Source organism: Leptopilina boulardi, unplaced genomic scaffold, assembly GCF_019393585.1.
Source record: "Leptopilina boulardi isolate dan_hultmark-lab unplaced genomic scaffold, ZJU_Lbou_2.1 LbouV2_224, whole genome shotgun sequence".
In the NCBI taxonomy this organism is placed as follows: Eukaryota; Metazoa; Arthropoda; class Insecta; order Hymenoptera; family Figitidae; genus Leptopilina; species Leptopilina boulardi.
The window spans coordinates 1,404,409-1,428,127 of NW_026137779.1; the positions used below are offsets into that span (position 1 = coordinate 1,404,409).

General features: G+C 28.5%; 1 protein-coding gene across 5 annotated transcripts in view; it reads left to right on the plus strand.

Moving 5' to 3' along the window:
• LOC127279892 (UTP--glucose-1-phosphate uridylyltransferase) overlaps positions 1–23,719 on the plus strand; it is a 237,922-nt gene that overhangs the window by 131,641 nt on the left and 82,562 nt on the right. The gene's annotated exons all lie outside the window — the stretch shown is intronic.

The window sequence follows — 23,719 nt, forward strand, 5'->3', positions numbered from 1 at the left end:
TTGGTTGTTTCTTTGAATCCCATGAAAGAATTCCATCGTTCATTATAAACACATATCCTGTGAAAGACCTTCCATCATCCACAGATCCTCCCCAATCCGCATCCACATAACCGCATAAGAGTCCTTCCCCTTCTTGTAAAATATTCCAAGATTCTGAGTTCCTTTTAGGTAACGAAGAACTCTTTTTGCGGCACTCCAATGATGTTTATTGAAGCAGTCAACGTATTGTCCTAACACACTGGCAGTGTGAGCCAAATCTGGTCGTGTCACCACAGATAAATAAAGTAGGCAACCTACCAATTCACGATATGGAGGTTATTCTCCATCTGAGTTGTTCCAGGGTTCTCCTTTGACCAGCTTCGTTCCAACGTCAAGAGGATTTGACAGGGAATTGCAATCTTGCATTCCGAATCTTTGAAGAATTTCGGCGATATACGTTTTCTGATTAATTATCAAGCCATTTTCTTTTCGGATAAAGTCCATTCCTAAACACCTTTCTAGATCACCAATATGTTTCACTTCGAACGATGACGAAAGTTCTGATTCGAATTTAGAAATTTGTTTCAAATTTTTGGACATCACGAAAACATCGTCGACGTAAACCACAACAATAAACGATTCTTTTTTCGGTATTTTTCACGTATACGCACGGATCATCATTTGTCGGTTTGAGTCCTAACTTTAAAAGTTCTTTGTTTAAACGCGTGTGCCAGGCTCGGCCAGCCTGTTTCAAACCGTAAATTGCCTTATTGCAAAGAATAAAACGACTGCCGATCGTATTTGCATCCTTCGGTCTATCGACCAATTCCCACGTGTTGTTTTTGAGAATTGAATTGACTTCACTCGACATGGCTATCATCCACTCGTCTGAATCTTGATCGCGTAATGCCTTGGTAACTGGAATCTCTAACAGGAAAGAAGACTCATCTTCGTTGTCATTTGCATTGTGCACGTTTCCGAATTCCAATCTGGGTCTTCCTGGTTTACCAGTTCTCACAGCACGTCGTCTTCCACGCCGCACTAGAGTATCTTGAATTTGTTGTTTTTCTTCAGGTACAATGGAATATATTTCGCGAAATCCAAGAAAATCTTCATCAGATTCTTCAGAAATGTTAAGTGGTTCACGTAAATCTTGATTAATACTTTCTCTAGCGCAAAGATTAATGTCTATCGTATTTTTACCTCTAGATACTTCGTTGTTGTTGTCAGAGATTTGTTTCAAATCGTGTAAACTGTCACCTTTTTCATAAGACACTTCGCCATGATCGTCCGTTAATGAGCTCTTCTCAAAGAATTTTACGTCTCTTGAAATTACAATCATTTTCTCATCGCATAGCCAAACTCTGTACGCTTTTGATTCTGAGCTATACCCAATAAAGATTCCTTTTGTGGCTCGAGGTTCAAGTTTACTTCTTCCAGGTGTTCTATCCATGATAAAGACTTCGCATCCAAATCGCTTAAAATTGGACACATCTGGCTTTTCTCCATGCCAGAGCTCGTACGGAGTCACTCCATTCAGTTTACTCGACGGTGAACGATTGCGAATAAAATTGGCAGTATAAACTGCTTCTGCCCAAAAAATCGGTGGCAAATTAGATTGGATTAAAAGGCATCTCGCGGTTTTCATTAACGTTTTATTTCGCCGTTCATAAACGCCATTCTGTTCTGGATTATACGGGGCGGTCAGTTCTCGCGAAATTCCGTGTCGTTGGAGTAATTCGTTGAAACTTTTATTTTCATACTCCTTGCCGTTGTCTGACCTTAAACACTTTATTTTCTTCCCCTGCTGCGTTTCGACATAAGGAATAAATTTTTCGAATTCAACTAAAGCTTGATTTTTCTGTTTAAGAAATTTAACCACGCACCACCGAGAAAAGTCATCGATAAACGTTACAAAATATCGATTACCTGCGTGTGAATTTATCCGCATCGGACCACAAACATCCGAGTGTATCAATTCACCAACATTCGTTTTTTTTCCGACGCTTTTGGAAACGGAGGACGACACATTTTTCCTTGCGGACACACATGACACTCAAAATCTGATCCCGATCCTTTAATTTGAATTCCTTTAATAGTTCCCGATCTGACTGTCTCTTGAAGCGTGATTTGCTTTTCTTCGAGCATCAAATTCCTCTTCAATTTTATTTCTCAATGTCTCTAGAGATGGCAAAGCATCACGTGAGGAAATTACGGAACGAAAATTTTCATAACTTTCAGGTAAACTACGCAGAAGCATAACCGCGAGTAATTCTTTGTTAATTTCAACGTCCAGTTCTGATAATCTATCTACAGTGTCGAAAAAGGATCTCGAATATTCCTGAACGTCGTCGTCTTTTTCCATTTTTAAAGACATCAGCTGATTTAGTAATGCTGCTTTGGATTGGTAAATCCCTTCAAGTTTCGTCCAAATTTCTCTTGTGGTGGTGCAATTCTTTATTTGCAAAATCTCAGAAGGACTCATTGCCAAAACAATATCCGATTGAGCCTTCAAATCTGCCTCCACCCATCTTTCCGCTGCTTGCTGTGATGCTGCGTCTCCTTCCGTAATCTCAGGTTTTACTGTCCCATCAGCATAACCCCATGCGCTATTCTTGGTTAGAATCGCTCGCATTTGAATTCTCCATATCTCGTAGTTTTCTTTGTTTAACACTTCAAACTTTACACCAGACGCGTTCATCTTTCGACCACGTTTTTACAAACCACGCTAACCTGAAAAATAGCGTTCACAAAGGTTCAACCCCACGTTTCATTTCACATTTCCCCTGTGCCCATAACCTGTTAATGGAAATAACCGGGATGCAGTAAATGAAACAAACTGGTTACGAGCAGAACTAAAAGATTTATTATAAGGACACTGAGTGATTATTAGAGACAAGAATGTAACACAGTAAATAGCTCGTAAAGACTGACTGAAAAAAAGGAAGGAAGTAACAAAAGCCCTCTGGGGGTGAATATTAGAAATTGGATTGTTCAAATTTTCCCAACAACACATAAAATTGCGTGAAAATGAATAAATTTTAAGTCATTTAGATAAAATTTTCTTCGTTTTTGAAAGAAATTTCATGATTTTTTCTATTATTATCAATTCTTTCCTGACAGCACCAGGACCATCAACTCCAATCGTCCTCGCTATATTTTTTTGTAATCTACATGTAAAAATACGTAAAAATATATAAATTTGAATTCCTTTATATAAAATTTTCTTCGTTTTTAGTGAAAAAATACATTTTTTAACTAAAATTGGCATTTTTTCTTGAAAAATTTGATAAAAAGTTAATCATCAACTCCAATCGTGCTCGGGTTTTTTCCTATATTTTTCACGTAACAATACATTTGTATAGTAAATATAAACTGTCCGGCTTGAGTGTTGTGTGCGGTAGGGGGATGAAACGCTTTTTTTCAAAATTTTTTATTTTTCCTTGACAACGGTATGTAAATCAATTCCAATCAAGTTCGTTAAATTTTTCCTATAATTTTCACGTAAATATACATAAGTGTACCAAATTTGAGCTCTATATGTCAAAAGATGTGGCTGCTAGGGGGGGGGTACATAGGCATTTTTCTGAAGAAATTCATGGTTTTTCCTTGACAACGCTATGTTAATGAATTCCAATCAAGTTCACTATATTTTTCGTGTAATTTACACGCAAAAATACATATGTGTACTAAATTTCAGCCCTCCAGATAAATTGGTGTGTTTGCCAGGGGGGGGGGGGTACACGATTTCAAACAAACTGTTATTAATAGGGTTTCGAACCGAGTACGGAACCCTAAAAAGACGAGGAAACCCGTAACACGACCAACTTTCGTTTCTGATAAATATTCCTTACTACGTCGATTGAGGGCAGAAACACGCTAATTCAGGCGATTGTTGAGAAACATGCCAATCTAAAAAATATTAAGGAAACCTGCCATTCCAGTGAAGATTTCAAAAACATGCCATCTCAGATGTCAAATTTTTGTTGATTGTTTTAGGTTGGTAACACTTTCTTGAGAATGTTATATTATAGTTAACAAAATTTTATTCTTGAAATCAATATTAAAAATTAAGAAAAGTATAATTATTAATAATAAAATTATTAATGGTTCTACCGACTTAACCATCAATATTCAACAAAATATTAATTATTTTGAACAATCAACAAAAATTCTACATCTGAGATGGCATGTTTTTGAAATCTCCACTGGAATGGCAGGTTTCCCTAATATTTTTTAGATTGTCATGTTTCTCAACATTCGCCTGAATTGGCGTGTTTCTGCCCTCAATCGACGACTAAACAACAGAAAAAATCATACTTTTTTCCTCCTTCAGAGGTGAAAACAAAGTAGAAAACCCACCAGAAAGCCCGTGACACGACCAACTTTTGTTTCTGACAAATATTCCTTCAAGAAAACCAAATAAAAAAATCCTACTTTCTTCCTTTTTTCGAATTAAGTAAAATACATGTAAAATACATAGCTAAAACTTTAACTAAAAATATTAATATTACTACCCTTAAAAATTAGAATTTTCAAATTTTATTCTGTGTTTTAATAAATATTTTTCAATCAAATCTTTCAATAAATATTAACCCTCTTAATAAAATTAAAATTAACCTAACTTCATAAGAAATTGAGTGAAAGACTGCTCGAATATTTCCTAAGATTGAATATATTCAATTTGAAGATCATCCCCATAATATTATTATATACACTCCCAACTTCAAAAAACATAATATTAATAATATACTAAAATTATTATTATTATTATAATTATAAAAGTATTAAAGTGATAGGTAAACTAATTTTTACATTTATTATAAAATTTTAAATTAAAACTTTGGGTATTATATTATTTTGCTTCATTATACACAAAGTAACATTTATGTACAACAAAATATTTATTTGACAATTAGTTTTATAAGTTAAAAAGTGAAAAAATGCTTAAATTTCATTTAAAACTCTTAAAAAAGTTTTTATTTTTGCGGCGTGTAAAATATCACTTCAGCTACTATGGAATTATCTAACAGACATATTTTCTCAAAAAATTTTTTTTATCCCATTAGCGTGCCACCACTTTTTAAAAAAATTCAATTCAACGTCTTCTTATGAAAATATCTATTACGGCGTTGGATAAAAATTAAAGTTCAATGCATTTCTAAAAAAATGATGAAAAAACAAAAATTTTAAGACCTTCTTCTATGATTTGCCTCTAATTGTATTCCCGTGGCAACAATTTCAAGATGATAATGAAAATCGTGATTTCATTTAAATTTATACATTTTTGAAAGGCACAACTGCATTTTTCCTTTAAATAGGTCAATCTATGGAGTGATCAAAACATTCTCACACATATATTTAAACACAAAAACGCAGCTTAAGGATTTTGAGTGAAATAAATTTTATTAAGTTAAGAATATGCTGAAAACACTTTTTTGGAGTCTTTACCCCCTCTTTTCTCAAAATGCTGACGTGCTAGGCAAACCTGGGTGCCAGAATCGTTTTCAGAGGACGAAAATACTTTGGATACCACTCCGATATCAAAAATAAAAAAAGTCTAATTTTTCAAGTTTATATGTAATTTATTAACATTAAAGAGTTTAAAGAGTTAAACATTGACGACGTAAGCTAAAAAGGAATCACGCATATGAATTTGTAGTGCTAAAATATACTTAAACATATATACAAAGAGACATCAATGTGCCTGCAAATTGAAAAAAGAAATTTTTTTTTCTAGAAAGTTAAAAATTTCATGGATTTGCCTACATCTTTTAGAAAATCCAAAAGTATTAAATTAATTAAACAATTGTAGAAAATTAAGTTTTTAATTCGAGATAATTATACATTTATATACAGCAGAACTACTTGTAAAATTAAGAGGGGGAAGCAACTTTGTAGATACATTTAATTATTGCAATTCATTTCAATAAAAGTTATAAAATTAAAAAAAATATCATTTTCCTGATATTTTTAACAAGTTTTACAATAACAACAGTATATTGTTTCAACAAATTGTAAATGATCTAGAATTACAATTAATAATATTTGTTTAAGTTGTAAATAAAAAATCATGTTCAAAAAACTATAAAAAATATTAATAAATATTTTCTAAAGATTTTTCTCCTTATTTACATTTTTTGAGGGGTTTTTTGGGGCTCTTTAAAAAATAGTTAGGGGCTTTCCATAAACTACGTGGTCCCCTTTTTGCAACTTTTTGACCACTTCCACCCTCTACGTGGCCAAGAGTGGTTTTACACTGAACCCCCCTGCCCTCTTTTGTGACACGTGGCTTAAACGTTTAATTTTATTTTATCGCGTCGAGGCACTGTACATATACATATACATATTGTAAGGGAAGAGTGCCGGTTGTGGGCACCCCTACGTAATTTTTGACAGCAAATAGATATTGCTGATCTGAATATGGTCAAACTTGTATGTTGACAGTACAGTTTTAGTATTCATACCGAAGCGATACGCGCATTTTTTTAGAAACAGTGAGCATAATGAAAATATCTTGAAAAAAATGAAGAAAAAAGTGATTTTCTACTTTTTTTCCAAGTGTGTTAAATAGGTGTAAATTATTAAAAAAGGTGAATGCAATTTTTTTTGTTCACTGTTTACATTATATTTTGTGGTTTAATTTTGAATTTTACCAAAAAATCAAAACTACATAAATTGTTGGTCTTTCTAAAAAAAGGTACATGTTCCGGTTGTGGGCACCCTTTTTTCAATTAATGCAAATATTTAATTAATCTTTTAACAACAGTCGAAGTTTCTAAAAAAATAATTATATTTAACAAAATTGACGTTATATGGATTTTCGGGGTCGCTCATTACGATTTTGATGTCAAATTGAACGTTGGTAGCTGTTAATTAAACTAACAACTTTTCTAAAAAGTAATTATTTTTGACGAATATGGCAATAACAGGGTTTTTGTGTCGCTGATTACGAATATGATGTCAAATTTACAATTATTTGTCATTATTATTGTAATTTATATTTCATGTTCTAATGTTGGAATATTTTTGTAAGTTAGAAAAATATGATGTAATTTTTATATTTTTCAATAATATTGATGCATTATTCATATTATAATATTTTTATAATTTTTTATTTGAATATTCCCAAAATATTCCAATGGAATATTCCCACAATATTCCAAAGAAATATTCCTGAAGTAATCCTATAAAATATCCAAATATTCCTGCAACATTTCAAAAGAATATTTCAAAAAGTGGTTATTTTTATGCTCCTGGAATGTAAATAGAATATTATTTTAAAATACTCCCAATATCCTAATGAAATATTCCAGTAATGTGATTGGAATATCCCGTGTTATTCAGCAATTATCATTTTTATTTCAATTATGATGGTTTTCCATTATTTTTTTAATTTTTTTGCGGATTCTCTTAGGGTGCCCACAACCGGGTACTACTTTTTTCACTAAAAGTGATCACTTCACTAAATTCTTAATAAAATCTTTCCAATTGAAGGAATCAATTTAGTTTTTTTACAGTTACCTAAGGCCTCTAGATTGACACTGATACACACAAGTCTTATAATATGCATTTGGTTAAAAGTTATGAGCCATAAACAAAAGGGTGCCCGCAACCGGAACTATTCCCTTACTTTAGTGAAAAAGAAGATTACTAAAAATTAGACTTCATAAAGCTTAAAAGACTGTTTTTTGAATTTTATATTTATATCATATCAATGCGTATGAGCGCGATTAGTCCGCGTAAATTCGAAAAGAGATGTAAAATCTCAAGGCCACGTGTCCCGAAGTGAAACCCCTCCCCCCTCTCGTGGTCAAGAGTAGCATTTTATTGACACCCCCCTCCCCTAAATGGACCACGTGGTTTATGGAAGACCCCTTATAAAATTTTTTAAAAATATTATTTCCTAAAAACTATTTTGAAACTTTAGAAACGAATATCATATTTGTAATCAATATAATGTTTAGGGATTGTTGTCTGAAGTTTAAGCTTTAGTTTCAACCCACATAAAAGGTTCTATGGCCATTTGTTTCATTGCTAGAGGTACGCGCTCAAACTTTTCCAAAATTAATTTTTGCGACTCAAAAATGTAATACAAATGACTTTGAAATCATGGTGCCAGAAAGGTGCTTTTGGAAAATTGTAGTAAAAATACTAAACTTCAATTAAAGCTTAAGTGGAAGGTTCTACGACCTTTTGTTTCAGTGGTAGAGGTACTTAAAGTTTCACAAAAAGTTTTACATTTTAAACCCATTTTTCTCAAAACCTAAAGCTGATAGAAACTTTTCGTTTAGGGATTTGTGTTCGCAGAAAAATCAGTGTTGACCTGTGTAATTTGAACAAAATTCCACCACTTAAATATTTAGAAATGAAGAATTTTCTGAGTGAAGAAAATGATAAAAAGATAATTCGAGCAATTAAAGAGAAGAAAAGAAAAAGGAAGGCAAGGCGTGAAGTTACATATGAGCAGAAAATAATTAGACAGGAGAATGATAGATTGAGAAAACGTAATCGTAATGAAACAGAAATACAAAAGAAAGAGCACAAAAAAATTTGACATGCAAAAAAAAAAGAAATTATCTATGGAAACTGAAGATGAAATGAAAGTGTGTCAAGAAAATAATTTGTCATGTAAGAAGAGAAAATTTTCTACGGAAACGGAGGATGAAAAGAATTTGGCATGTAAAATCGATAATCGGAATAAAAAAAGTGTAGGAGTTGCAATAATGTCTTTTGAAGATTTCAATGAGAATAAAGTTCCACAGAATTATTTAGGTTTGATGAATGTAGAATGTAAGTTTTGTAATGCGTAACATTTTCTGTGTGAAAGACCGTCAGATGGATTATTTTGTAGTTGCTGTTATAAGAGAAAAGTAAAGTTAAGCGGTAGATCCAATATGAAGAAAATTTTTTTTAAATTTCTAATATTAAATTTTTTTGAAAAAAAAGAATTGAATAAAAGATATGGTTAATGCACACAAGCAATCGTAGTCGGCCGCTTGCGGACGACAAAGTTGTTAGTTAACATTATAAAATAATATTACTACAGCTAGATTACTTATTTCATAACAAATCCAGTGGTACCCTTATGAAAAGAGTAGATATGCAAATGATATGAGAGAAGGAAAATCTTACCTGTTTGTCTATAGAGAGAATGAGAAGGAAAAGCGTTACCAAAGTAAACAAGTTGTGAATTCAGATGTTCATTACATGAACATTTTGCTTCCTCTTTACGATCAGCAAAAAAATTTGCTTCCTCGTGGAGAAAGCATTAACATTGAAATAAACATACAAAAATAATATAATAATAATAATATAAACATTTGAGTACCTATAGATTTGAGTTAAATTTAAAAAATCAGTGGAAGTTAAAACATCAAAAATTCACATTTTAGCTGAAATTTCTGAAAATTAAAGAAAAATAATACATAATTTATAATTATTTACAATTATATCGGTTTGTTTTAATGCAAGGAACACAATTATTTTATATTTAAACTTGAATTTAAATAAATACAAAATTTTTCAGCTAAAATGGGAATTTTTTTTAACTTTCATTAATTTATTAAATTTACCTCAAATGTATACTTTATATATACCAATCGATTCGTTTTCATGCAAGGAATACAATTATTTAATATATAAACTTCAGTTTAAAAAATCACAAAATTTTATTGACAAAATGTGAATTTTTGATTTTTTAACTTTCATTAATTCATTAAATTTAAATTGAAACTATACTTTATATATACCAATCGATTTGTCTTGACGTAAGGAATACGATTTTATTATATATAACCTTAAATTTTTCTATTTAAAAATTTTTTCGATTAAAAAAAAATTTTGGAAAAAAGATGATAAAAATTTTTTTTCTAGCTATTTTTTAAAATCCTTTGGTTAGATTTGAGATATTAATGTGATAAATGAGCCTACCAAATTTTATCTAAATCCATTAAAACCTGTTATTGTTATTGTTTAAACAAAAAAGGGATCTACACACACACACATACATCCGGACAATTGATCAGGATCTCATATAACATGTTTCTATATAGAAAAAAATTTGTTTCCGCCACTTTGAAAATTTTTACAAACGAAAGAACTACAAAGCTTCCTCAACGAGGAAGCAAAAGGATAAACTTATTGAAAAAAATTATAGATAGAGTGAAATCGAAAAGCGTAAACGATAGCTAGAGCTAGAAAAAGGAATTGCTTACCTGTTTGTCTAAAGAGAGAGCGAGAATAAAATCGTTACCGAATCAAAAAGGATAAACTTATTGTAATAGTTTATAGAAAAAAGGAAATTTATTGAAAAGGAAATTCTTATATTCATAGATCTTCATCAGGGCGACAGTATTGATCCCTTATAACAATAGGGACTGTATTAATAAGGGTCTGTTTTGGAGAAAATTTGACTTTTCGAATAATAAATACTAGTACACAATTGGCGCTTTATGCGCGCCCGGTTCTTTTGCTCACCAAGATAGCACGTAAGCTTGCAGCAACCTTGCGCCAAGCTTCAAATGTCCCATCTGACCGAAAGCTTGCATGGTAAGGTTACTAAAAGATGGCAGTGTAAGGTTAATGCAAGATTGCACAATAAGATTATAGCAACATAGCTCAGCAAGCTTGCACGGTAACCTTGTAGCAAGGTTGACAAATAACTTTGCTTTGAACCTAAAAAATGTTTCGCCTACACGGAGAGAAATCTGCTGCGATTTGCGCATGAGCAAGTCCATAGGAATATAGCATGGACACTTCCAAGCAAAAACTATAAGATTCCATCTGAATATCAGGTGAGACTCATACAATAATACCTCGCTCACTTAGGATTTTTGCTTGAAAGCGTCTGTTACTATATTCCTAAGGACATGCTCATGCGTAAATCGCACCAGATTTCTCTCCGTGTAATTTCCGACTTTGTCAGCAAAATACTTTCGGCCATATCCGACCATCCATATCCATATTTATCCATCCTTATTTAACATTTGTCCTTCAGTAACTACAATACTTAAATCTTTATCACTGTGATTGACAATTCCTTCTTTGTTTGTCATGATTTTACCTTGTCCTAAGTAGCACGTAATATTACAGTGATATTACCCGGTAACATTACTGTCAGATTAAAGTAATATTAAAATGTCCGCCCCATGGTAATATTGCCCGTTAATATTACAGTAATATTATCCGCTAATATTACAGTAATATTACAAAAAATTTGAAGAAACACTTAAAAATATTTGACTGATTAATTCTTATCTTTTTGTGTTTTATCATAAAAAAACTTTGAAATTTTTATGTATTTCGAATAAACATGTAATATGACAGTAATATTAACCGGCAATATTACCATGAGATGGATATTTTAATATTTCTGTAATATTACGTGCTACTTGGGGTTTGATAAAATTAGAGACTATTTACAATCTCTTCTCTTATCTTTTATCCACTTCTAGTTTTAGCTTTTATTCAATATTTCCAATTTTGCTTTTTATCCAACATAACCTCTTTTTCCTTCTATCCAATATAACAAATGTTGCCTTTTATCCAATATAATCCAATTTCTAATTTTCCACTTTTTCCAATACAACCAATTTCAAATTTTGCTTATTATTCAATATAACCAATTTTACGTTTTATCCAATATGATCAAACCAATTTCTAATTTTCCACTTTTTCCAATACAACTAATTTCCAATTTTGCTTTTTATCCAACATAAACAAATTTAACCTTCTATCAAAAATAACCAATCTTGCCTTTTATCCAATATAATCAAACCAATTTCTAATTTTACTCATTTTCTAATATAACCAATTTCCAATATATTTTTCAATATAAATATCAGTCAATTCGATTTTTTTCAATAGTAATTTGTTAAAGTAATTAAATTACAAAATAAGGTAAAGAAACAGATTAAAACTATTATTTTATTTTAAACTTATAAATTCCAAAGTCACACGTAATATTACAGTAATATTCTAGGCGATATACATTATTTTCAGTAGCATTCCATAGAACTAATTATGGTAATAATTGCTCGGCTTAGCAGAGAGGCTAATATGATCTCTAATGAGATAGATTTTTTTGAAACTAATGCCACAAGGTTTACATCAACATTACGAAATATTATATTTAATTCGAAGTAAAACACTATTAATAATGTGTCAACCTAGATTTAGTCAAATGAAGTATTGTAATTTTTAGATTTAGGAATACTTTTGTACAAAAGGGCATGTCCCGTTATATTTCTAAATAAATAAATAAATAAATATTAAAATGTCCGCCACATGGTAATATTACACCGGTTAATATAACTGTAACATTACAGTAATATTACTATAATGTTACTATAATATTGGAGTTATATAACTTTAATATTACTGTAATATTACACGTTTATTTGAAATACATAAACATTTAAAAATTTTTTATGATAAAACACAAAAACTCACTCTATCTATAAACTGTTGCAATAAGTTTATACCTTTTACTTCGGTAACACTTTTCTTTCTCGCTCTCTCTATAGCCAAAATGCTTTTCTATTTCACTCTATCTATAAACTGTTAAAATAAGTGGGTGAAATTCCGAAAGCGTCCCCCCTCCGATTTTAATGAATCTAGATATACTAACTACTATTCATAAAATTACTGTCCCAAAACATTTTTTAAAAAACTGTGAAAAAACAAAAGTTGTAATTAAAAATTGTTTGATAGTCCTGACCCAATGTATTATGTTATGAAAAGTTTAAACGCATTTTCCCCAAAAACACATTTTTCAAACTAATGCACGGTTTTTCTCGAAATCTTACGAACCGTTTTTAAAAAAGCAAAGATCATTTGATTCCTTATTTAAAAAAGTAGAGTGTAAATCTTTAAAATTTTATATTTCTGCCCTCGGATTTTAACATGGTAGTAAATTGTCCCAAAAACACGGCGTTTTTGAGAATTTTTGAGAAAAAAGTATGTTTATAAAAAATAACATTCTAAAAAAATCGTTTTTTAGGTTCATTGTGTAGAATAAACCTTTTCGAAGAGATTCCCGTTTGAATTTATGGGTCAGACCATTATATTTCAACCAAAGTCGTTGCGGCCTAATTTTAAAAAAAATTGATACTTGCAGTACTGATTCTTTATGATATGCAGAGAACGAAATAAAAAGAATTATTACAAAAATTTCTTTATTTTTCTCAAAATATGAGTTTAAAGTGGAAAATGGTCCGGAAAACTGTCACTTTTTTAGCAATTATAAAATATAGTAAAATATATATATTATAAAAAAGGTTAAAAGAATTATTGTTTCTTGTTTAGAATGAATTGATTTATTATTTTCTAATGATTAAATTAGTGAAAAAATTAAAATAATGGATAAAATATGTCTTTAAAGTTAGTCTGTCAAATAACCTAATTTTTCGATTTTTATCAGATAATTACAATTAAGTGGAATTATTAAATTAAATTTGAACTTACCTTATATGAAGTAAATGGATAGGACATTCAAATTTTCTTGGCACTTTCTATATTTTCATACTAAATATAAAAGAAATATTGAGTTGAAAGTTCGCAATTTCTGCATTTTTGCGAACTTTGCAACTGAATATCTTCTAACTGTTAGTATTAAAATAAATTAATAAATAAAATTTATTAGTTCTACATAAATAAAAATGTGCATTCAATGTTATTGAATATTATTTCTATTATTATTATTATTATTATTACAACATATTGTAAAAGAATTATAAAAATTATGAAAATAATTAACGAAAATAAACATTTAAGTAAGTTATATCAATTTCAAAATCTAAACATTGAACGCGATCGCTGAGAGTAGACCAACTTCAAGTTAGAAGCAAGTACAGTTTTAACCTGAAAATAATGTGCAATTTTTAATCGCCTATATCTCCTAAAATAGTTTCGGGACCAAAACGGAATTTATGGTGCGCGTAGATTTCGATCCGATTTAGCTGCTGTGCAAGTGCCAATTTTTTTTATTTTTCTTTAACGGAGATATTCAGTTGCAAAGTTCGCAAAAATGCAGAAATTGCGAACTTTCAACTCAATATTTCTTTTATATTTAGTATGAAAATATAGAAAGTGCCAAGAAAATTTGAATGTCCTATCCATTTACTTCATATAAGGTAAGTTCAAATTTAATTTAATAATTCCACTTAATTGTAATTATCTGATAAAAATCGAAAAATTAGGTTATTTGACAGACTAACTTTAAAGACATATTTTATCCATTATTTTAATTTTTTCACTAATTTAATCATTAGAAAATAATAAATCAATTCATTCTAAACAAGAAACAATAATTCTTTTAACCTTTTTTATAATATATATATTTTACTATATTTTATAATTGCTAAAAAAGTGACAGTTTTCCGGACCATTTTCCACTTTAAACTCATATTTTGAGAAAAATAAAGAAATTTTTGTAATAATTCTTTTTATTTCGTTCTCTGCATATCATAAAGAATCAGTACTGCAAGTATCAATTTTTTTTAAAATTAGGCCGCAACGACTTTGGTCGAAATATAATGGTCTGACCCTTATATATTACTGGTTGTCCAGAATCAAAATGCACCAAAAAAAGGTACCTTTTGGAAGACGTTACCTTTAGCTACGAAATTGAACTAAATAAACTCAAACATTTTTTAAAAATTTTCTCTACGTACTGTGCAACAATATCCAAAAAAGATTTTTGCACTTTCTACTTTTCTTACAATAAAAGTTTTAAAACGTGTCTAAATGAGAATTGTAAATAAGAAAGTCCCGTTAAAGAGGTTGCTAATTGTACGATATTTGAGAACATTTTAAATAATGCTGCAGAATAATTTTTAGTATGCATAAGTGAAGAGTCTTATTGAATATTTAACATGTTAAAATTTCAAATTTTTTTCAAAATTTTTTTTTACAAATGTAATTGTAAAAATTGAATTGAAATTAAACTTTCTAGAAAACATTATTGAACAAGTTGAAATGAAAATTTAAATGCAAAAAAATTTAATAAGAGAAAAAAGATGCGCCACTAAATTTCCTATAAGATAGTATTTAGAAAAATTTTTTTTATTAAAGTTAATTTTAAAAAAACGCATAAAAATTTTTGAAATTAGAATTGCCGAAATTTTTGTTGTGTTGAATTAAAAATTATAGAATTTATATTTGGCAGAATTTTAAAAAAGTGGATTTTATAATGAGCCCATTTTAAAATCGAAGAATTTGTATTTAGAGCGACTCCACGTCAAGTGATCGCACTGATTTAGGCTATTTTGATAAATTTTTATAATATTGATAATTTAAGTTCCTTTAAGGGACAAAAAAAGAAATCCTAAGTATTTTTAAAAAATTCAAAATATTTTTCAAAATATTGCACATTTAAATTTTTTGATTTATTATAACTTCCGTAATTTTTAACCAATCGGGATGAATTTTTTTTAAATATTCGTATTTAGAAGCTCTTTCATGAAAAAAATTTTGAAAAAAAATTGAAAAATTTCAATTTTCATTAAAAAAACAATTTTAATTGTTTAAATAATTCGAAAAGCATATCTTCGATTTTTTTCAAAAACTTCATGAACATTCTCTACTATGTCCTGAAAAATTTAAGGCCTTGAAAAAGATGGTATGACTTATAGTTTCCGAGAAAAAAAAATTTAGTTTTTGTAGCGCGTGAAGTCATTGTAAACTATATAATTATATGAGGCATTTCATATGAGTATACAGGGTCATATCTAGGAATTTTTTTCAAAATTCGGTAAATTGTAGTGATACGCGGAGAAACTTTGAGTTTTTTCTTAGTCTGACTACTAGAATTTGGCATTTGATCGAAAATTAAATTTCACGAAAAAACATATCGTTGAATGTCAATTCAAGCAGACACCCATCCAAGTACTAACCGCGTCCAACGTTGCTTAACTTCCGTGATCTGATGAGAACTTGTTCCTTCGCCTTGGTGTTTCCGCTGTCTTGTCTTGATTAATAACTTTGTCGTATAAGTATTGTATCGCACCTAACCTCACTTTCAGTGACACGAAGTAACACAAATACACTTCAACTTTACAAAAAAAGAAAAAACAAAAATAGTGTTCATTTGAAACCGATTCTCAATAATTAAAAGAATTATAAGCTTGGATAAGAGATGTACATGACATGATATATTTTTTTGGGGGGGTTTCATAGACAAGCTCACATGTGCTCAGGAGAGTACTGTATGTTTTAAGCGCCCCTAACTTCATAAAAACAGTATTTTCGATGTATAATCTAACTGGATTGTGAAATTTTAAACACAGAAAAAGAAAAATAACCTAAAGTAAAGCCTCACTAATATTACACAGGTTTACAAATTTCAAATTTTTTTTTGTCACCCGAACAAAACATTTTTTGTTCGATTAATATGTGTTCTTTGAGTATGAAAATCATATTACACATTTTTTTCCCTCGTGCAATTTTTTTGTAACAGCAAATTATGCATTTTCGAGGTGTGACGTCACTTAATGTCACCGGTAGAGAAAGCAGTTAATCCAAATGTAAAAGATAAATCACCATTTGAAAGATAATTAAATTACCTCTCAAACCATTGGTCAACCAATAAAATCCATACAAAATTGTAAGAGTTACAGTCGATCAAAGTTCAAATTTCAAGCAAATTTTAATGATTTTTAGACATTCGTCTAAATTTCGCTAATTCTTTCAAAGTCAAACAATCAAAAAAAGGCAAGTTTTAAATTTTTTATTAATAGTATACTTAATTACGAAACTTTTAAGCCTTTATAGACCTCGATCGGATAAAAAATGACAATTCTACACTAGATTTATTGAACAAAGTACTTTTCACTTTTAGTATTTTTTCAAGTGATTTCGATCTATATCAGTTTTGTATAAAACTATGTTAAGCGAAGCTCACCAAAATGAGCACTCGTGTGTTTTCGGGTCGCTGATTACGAATCCGAGGTCAGTTTTTGAAAATTCAAAATGGCGGATCCAATATGGCAGACAAAATTTTAATAATTAGAGCTAAGTACTCCAAAATGAGTACTCGGAGTTTTTCGGGGTCGCTGATTACGAATTCGAGATCAGTTTTTCAAAATTCATAATGGCGGATCCCGTATATTATAATTTTATTTACATTATCACGTAGTGACAATATCTAGTCCAATTATATGAAATATAATACTATTGGAAATAAAATCAAACCAGACTATATATTGTTACTACGCGATAATGTAAATAAAATTATAATATACGGGATCCGCCATTTTGAATTTTCAAAAACTGACCTCGAATTTGTAATCAGCGACCCTGAAAACCCCCGAGTACTCATTTTGATCGAAATCACTTGAAAATATACTAAAAGTGAAAAAGTACTTTGTTCAATAAATCTAGTGTAGAATTGTCATTTTTTATCCGATCGAGGTCTATAAAGGCTTTAAAGTTTCGTAATTAAATATACTATTAAAAAAAATTTTAAACTTGCCTTTTTTTGATTGTTTGACTTTGAAAAAATTAGCAAAATTTAGAAGAATATCTAAAAATCATTAAAATTTGCTTGAAATTTGAACTTTGATCGACTGTAACTCTTACAATTTTGTATGGATTTTATTGGTTGACCAATGGTTTGAGAGGTAATTTAATTATCTTTCAAATATTGATTTATTTTTTACAGTTGGATTAACTGCTTTCTCTACCGGTGACTTTAAGTGACGTCACACCTCGAAAATGCATAATTTGCTCTTACAAAAAAATTGCACGAGGGAAAAAAATTTTAAATATGATTTTCTTACTCAAAAAACACATATTAATCGTACAAAAAATGTTTTGTTCGAGTGACAATTTCACTGTAAACCTGTGTTATTTATGATTCAATTAAAAGTTAATTAATAATTCAATTCAATTATTTTTGTAGACCAATTATATACATAAGTGTTTATTTCATGTTTTGAAATTTGTGGCCTTAGGTCTTTATTAAGAGAATTACGTTATTTTCAATATGTCAAAAATTTTGTTAAATTATTTATTTTCAAAATTTTTTGTCTATGCATTTCACCATGAACATGGATCTTCAGGACTAGAATTACAAAAACAATTTTTTTATGTCATTATAATCAAACACAAAGTCTCATCTATAATTTTAGTACGTACCGCATATAATTTTGAATAAGTTATATTTAGAATAAGAACGAAGTTTTTAGAATAAAAATCTGTAAAAACAATTATGTTATTATTTTTTAGGTTAAAATAGTAATTGCAATTTTAATATCTAAAGATCAGACTTACCATAGTAATATTTTTAATATGTTTTAAAATATTTTTTGTTTACAATTTAATATAAGTCATTATTTAAGTTATGGGTTTGTTATGGTTTAAAATTTAAATTTAAAAACATGGGGGCACATGGTTGTGCTACCCATGACAGTTAAACTAACCTAAAATATGAGAGGGAAAAAATATTTTTGAAAGCTGGAATATGAGATACAAAAACGTAATACTTGTAGTCTACTAACAGGAGTAAAGAAGTTACTTATTAGTCATTTGAATTTATATTTAAATTGATTATATCATGATATAAAATAGAAAGGTTTTCAGTGTCTGATCTAAAGTTCATGGAATTACTATTTTTTACAATGTGAAACATTTCAGTGATATTTCTTTTTCTATAGTTTTTTTCTGTGTCTAATATAAAAATGTCTTTAGAGTTAAAATTCGCTTTATGGTTAAGTTCAGTGGTATGTTTACAAAGAGCTGTGTTTTCCTTATTATTAATTATTAACACCTTTTGTAAAACAATGGATAAAAAGTATCCTACTTCTTGAAAAATACAAAAATCAACGACGTTTCTTGTATAAATGTAAAGATAAAAATATTTTTCCACAAGAAGTTATAAACAGAACTAAAACTTTCTTTGTCTTTCAAAATGATAAAATCAATAATAAATTTAGTAGAATTTTAACTTATTTTAGAATAAAAATTTTAACAATTTTAATTTCAAATAAGAATTTAGAAATTAAATTTTTAAATGATCATATATCTTATTTAGAAGTAAAAATTATTAATATTACCTCTCCATTTTTTCTAAAACATTTAAAAATTAACAACTACCTTCAAACTAAAAATTATGGAAAAAAACTTATAATAAAATCTAAAAACAATTTAAAATACTTAGAAAGAGAACAAATTACTCTACCGTCGTTATATAATAAAAAATTCGTTTCTAACCTTTCAACTAAAACTATACCTAATGATGTATTTGAGATCTTATCTTTGGGAGGAAATTTTGCAATGAAAATAAACAAATCAAACTTCCCTGTAAAAGATTTTATAGTAGGAATAGAGAGTAAAAATTTAAAAATTTCTAAACATGAGCTTAACTCACTTCGTTCAAATCTAACATATACCATAAAAAAACACCTATCATCTTCGTTATTTTGGAACCCAAATTTAAAAATTCTTGAAATAAAAATCGAAAAAACAAAAAGATTTATAAAAAATAATCAAGATTTAATATTCAGTAAATCTGATAAAGGAAATAAAACTGTAATAATTGAAAAAAATGTTTACAACCAAAAACTAAATGAAATGTTAAATGATAATGACGTTTATAAAATTATTAATAATCCGACTAAGAATATTCAACTCGAATTAAATAAACTTATAGATAATTTATGGTTTGATTCTAAAATAGATGATAATACACGTAATAATTTAAAATGCCTTCATGGATTACCACCACGTATTTATGGTTTGATTAAAATCCATAAAAAAGATTTCCCACTCAGACCAGTGACTTCATTTATTGGCTCTCCATTATACAACCTTTCAACATTTTTAGCCTCAATTTTATGTAACATAACCTCAAAATCAAAACATATTTTAAAAAATAGCACAACATTAGTAAATCAATTAAAACATTTTAAAATACCAAACACACACACAATTGTATCATTAGATGCTGTTTCTATGTTCTCTAATATAAATCCTGAGACCGTTTTTAAAATAATCGAGAAAAGATGGAGTTTAATAAGGGATTTCACTAAATTAACCTTTTCACAATTTGATTCAGCTATTAGGTTATGTATGAACAATGCTTACCTTCAATTTGACTATAAAATATATAAACAAAAATTTGGAACCCCAATGGGCTCACCAATTTCTTCTGCAGTTGCTGACCTTGTAATGATAGATATTGAAGAAAAAATTATAAATAATAAATTGTATGACATATTATTTTATTTCCGATATTTATATCATGATATAATCAATTTAAATATAAATTCAAATGACTAATAAGTAACTTCTTTACTCCTGTTAGTAGACTACAAGTATTACGTTTTTGTATCTCATATTCCAGCTTTCAAAAATATTTTTTCCCTCTCATATTTTAGGTTAGTTTAACTGTCATGGGTAGCACAACCATGTGCCCCCATGTTTTTAAATTTAAATTTTAAACCATAACAAACCCATAACTTAAATAATGACTTATATTAAATTGTAAACAAAAAATATTTTAAAACATATTAAAAATATTACTATGGTAAGTCTGATCTTTAGATATTAAAATTGCAATTACTATTTTAACCTAAAAAATAATAACATAATTGTTTTTACAGATTTTTATTCTAAAAACTTCGTTCTTATTCTAAATATAACTTATTCAAAATTATATGCGGTACGTACTAAAATTATAGATGAGACTTTGTGTTTGATTATAATGACATAAAAAAATTGTTTTTGTAATTCTAGTCCTGAAGATCCATGTTCATGGTGAAATGCATAGACAAAAAATTTTGAAAATAAATAATTTAACAAAATTTTTGACATATTGAAAATAACGTAATTCTCTTAATAAAGACCTAAGGCCACAAATTTCAAAACATGAAATAAACACTTATGTATGTTAATTAATAATTGTTGCGATTAAGTCGGGGCTTCATCTAACCCTTTTTAGTTACGACACTGTCCACGTCGAATTTTTCTTAACTTGACTTCTAAATATTGAAAAAAAGAAGTCATATATTGTTAAAGAGACTTCTATTAAATAAGAAATTACGTCTTTTTCCCGTTTTTTCCCCACTTTAGTAGTCAATTTACTAAAAATACATATGAGTTTAACAAAAAGTGATACACAAAGTTTCTCCGTGTAGTGGTGCTAAATAAGTGTACAAATTTTGAATTTGAAATTTTTAATATTTTTCGAGATATTTACAATAACAAATTAGAACAATATTTTTTTGCTTTACTTATAACTTTTTCCCTACTAAAAATAGAGAGAAATGTTAAGAATGTTTTTTACTCAAAAGACCTTCAACTTTTAGAAATAAAATTATTTTTTTAAAAAAATATTAATTTTTAAACAATTTGTTTAAAAAATAAAATTTGTTTATAACTTTTAAACATGTTCTCCCTCATTTTAAAGCGCGATAAAAATCATAAATTTTGTTTAAGTCATAATAAATCGATTGTTAAATTTTTGAGATAGCATTATTTTTTGTTTTCTAGATATTAACCTCTAGAGGGCCGGGGTGGCCACTATAGTGGCCAGTTCCGGTGTCAGGTTTTTTCTACCTTATATTGACTTCATAAGTAGTCAAATTTTCAGTTTATAACATGGTGATTTTCAATTAAAAAATGCCGGCCCTCTAAAGGTTAATTAATTAACTAACAAAAGTTAATAAAAAATGAAATATTTTACAAACAAATAAAATTAGAACAATTTTAAAAATATCATTCCATTGCTTATCGAAATCTGCATCCAACAAGCCCTATATGAACTATTTTGGATAAACGGGTATTAAATTAATAATTAATAATAAAAATTATTTAAATAATTATTAACATTTGAAGAAATGAAGATAAATTGTCAATTCTTTTTTATTTGGAAGATCATCTAATTCTGCGCCAAAAAAACAGTGTAAATAACATTTTTAACAATCAAAATTATCAACAGACCGACGCCTCCCGTTCATATAATGCTTATTGAAACTGCAATGCAATATAAGTCTTATTCAATTTTTTGTGCAATATAAGTCTTATTCAAATTTTTGTGCCATATAAGTCTTATTCAAATTTTCGTGCCATATAAGTCTTATTGAAAGTTCAGTGCTATATAATTCTTATTCAGTACAATTATTGTATTGCACGGAAACTTGAATAAGAATTATATAGCACTGAACTTTCAATAAGACTTATATGGCACAAAAATTTGAATAAAACTTATATGGCACAAAAATTTGAATAAGACTTATATTGCACAAAAAATTGAATAAGACTTATATTGCATTGCAGTTTCAATAAGTTCTATATGAACGGGAGGCGTCGAGATGATTATTGAAAATCGTTGTTTTAGCACCCCACGGCACAACTCGGTAGTGATTGCCTACCTACTTGGCATGGTATTTTTTAGTCTTTCTCTAAATATCATTTTATTATTAATTTTCGATTCTTAGTAATACTTAATATTCTTTTTTTGACGCAGAATTAGAGGATCTTCCAAAAACTATAAGACATACCATCTTTTTCAAGGCCTTAAATTTTTCAGGACATAGTAGAGAATGTTCATGAATTTTTTGAAAAAAATCGAAGATATGCTTTTCGAATTATTTAAACAATTAAAATTGTTTTTTTAATAAAAATTAAAATTTTTCAATTTTTTTTCAAAATTTTTTTCATGAAAGAGCTTCTAAATACGAGTATTTAAAAAAAATTTATGCCGATTGGTTAAAAATTACGGAAGTTATAATAAATCAAAAAAAAAAATTACAAAAAATTTAAATGTGCCATATTTTGAAAAATATTTTGTATTTTTAAAAAATACTTATGATTTTTTTTTGTATTTTTTTAACTAAATTTTTAATTAACAGAATTACTATATAACAAAATAATTTCTTAACAAAATTTTTATGTAATAAAATTTCTATTTGATTTAATTTTTATTTAGTAGAATTGTCATTTAACAGAAATTATACTTACAATTAGCTAAATTTTGAAGTGAGAGAATTTCTATTTCATCGATACCTCATTTAACCGAATTTTCAAAACGTCGAATTTCTGTGTGATCGAACTTTCACATACCCGATCATACATTCGCATTCTCATAAATAAAAATTCTTTTTTATGAAAATTTTTCTAGATATAAATTCTGTTAAATGGAAAATGTATTATTTAAAAATTCGATGTATTAGAAAATCTGCTTTATCAAAGTTTAGTTAAGGTATATCTCCGGCTCCAGTGGTGCTCAGTTCCTTGCGACTACATAGTTTATACTAATCAACAGCTCACTTCACTGTCGTGATTTCTCTCTCTTTCTCAAGCGAGTAATATACTTAACTCTCTTTAAAAATCAATAAATAACCTAACTTTTCTACTTGAAAACGTTGTAATTCAAAAATTAGCATGAATACCTCTACTAAAACTTTTTTTATCTTATTCTATTAATTCCATTCTACAATATACTCGTTTTTAAAAAAAATCTATCGATAACTTTTAAAATAATTCAATAAAATGTATGAGTTTTGCATGTTCAGATTAGGAATCCTATGTTAACTGGTGCAACTTTGAACCCAGATTTCTCAGTTTTTAGCATGGCAAGGGGTACTGGGTTTTTTTTACCAATTATAAAGTACATAAAAAGGAACATTTTCCCAGAGTTTAAAAAAATTCTAGCGAAAATCGATTTGCCGGAGAAATACTATAAAATTAACATTTTTCAACAGAATTTTTTCGATATTAAAATTGGGCTCATTATAAA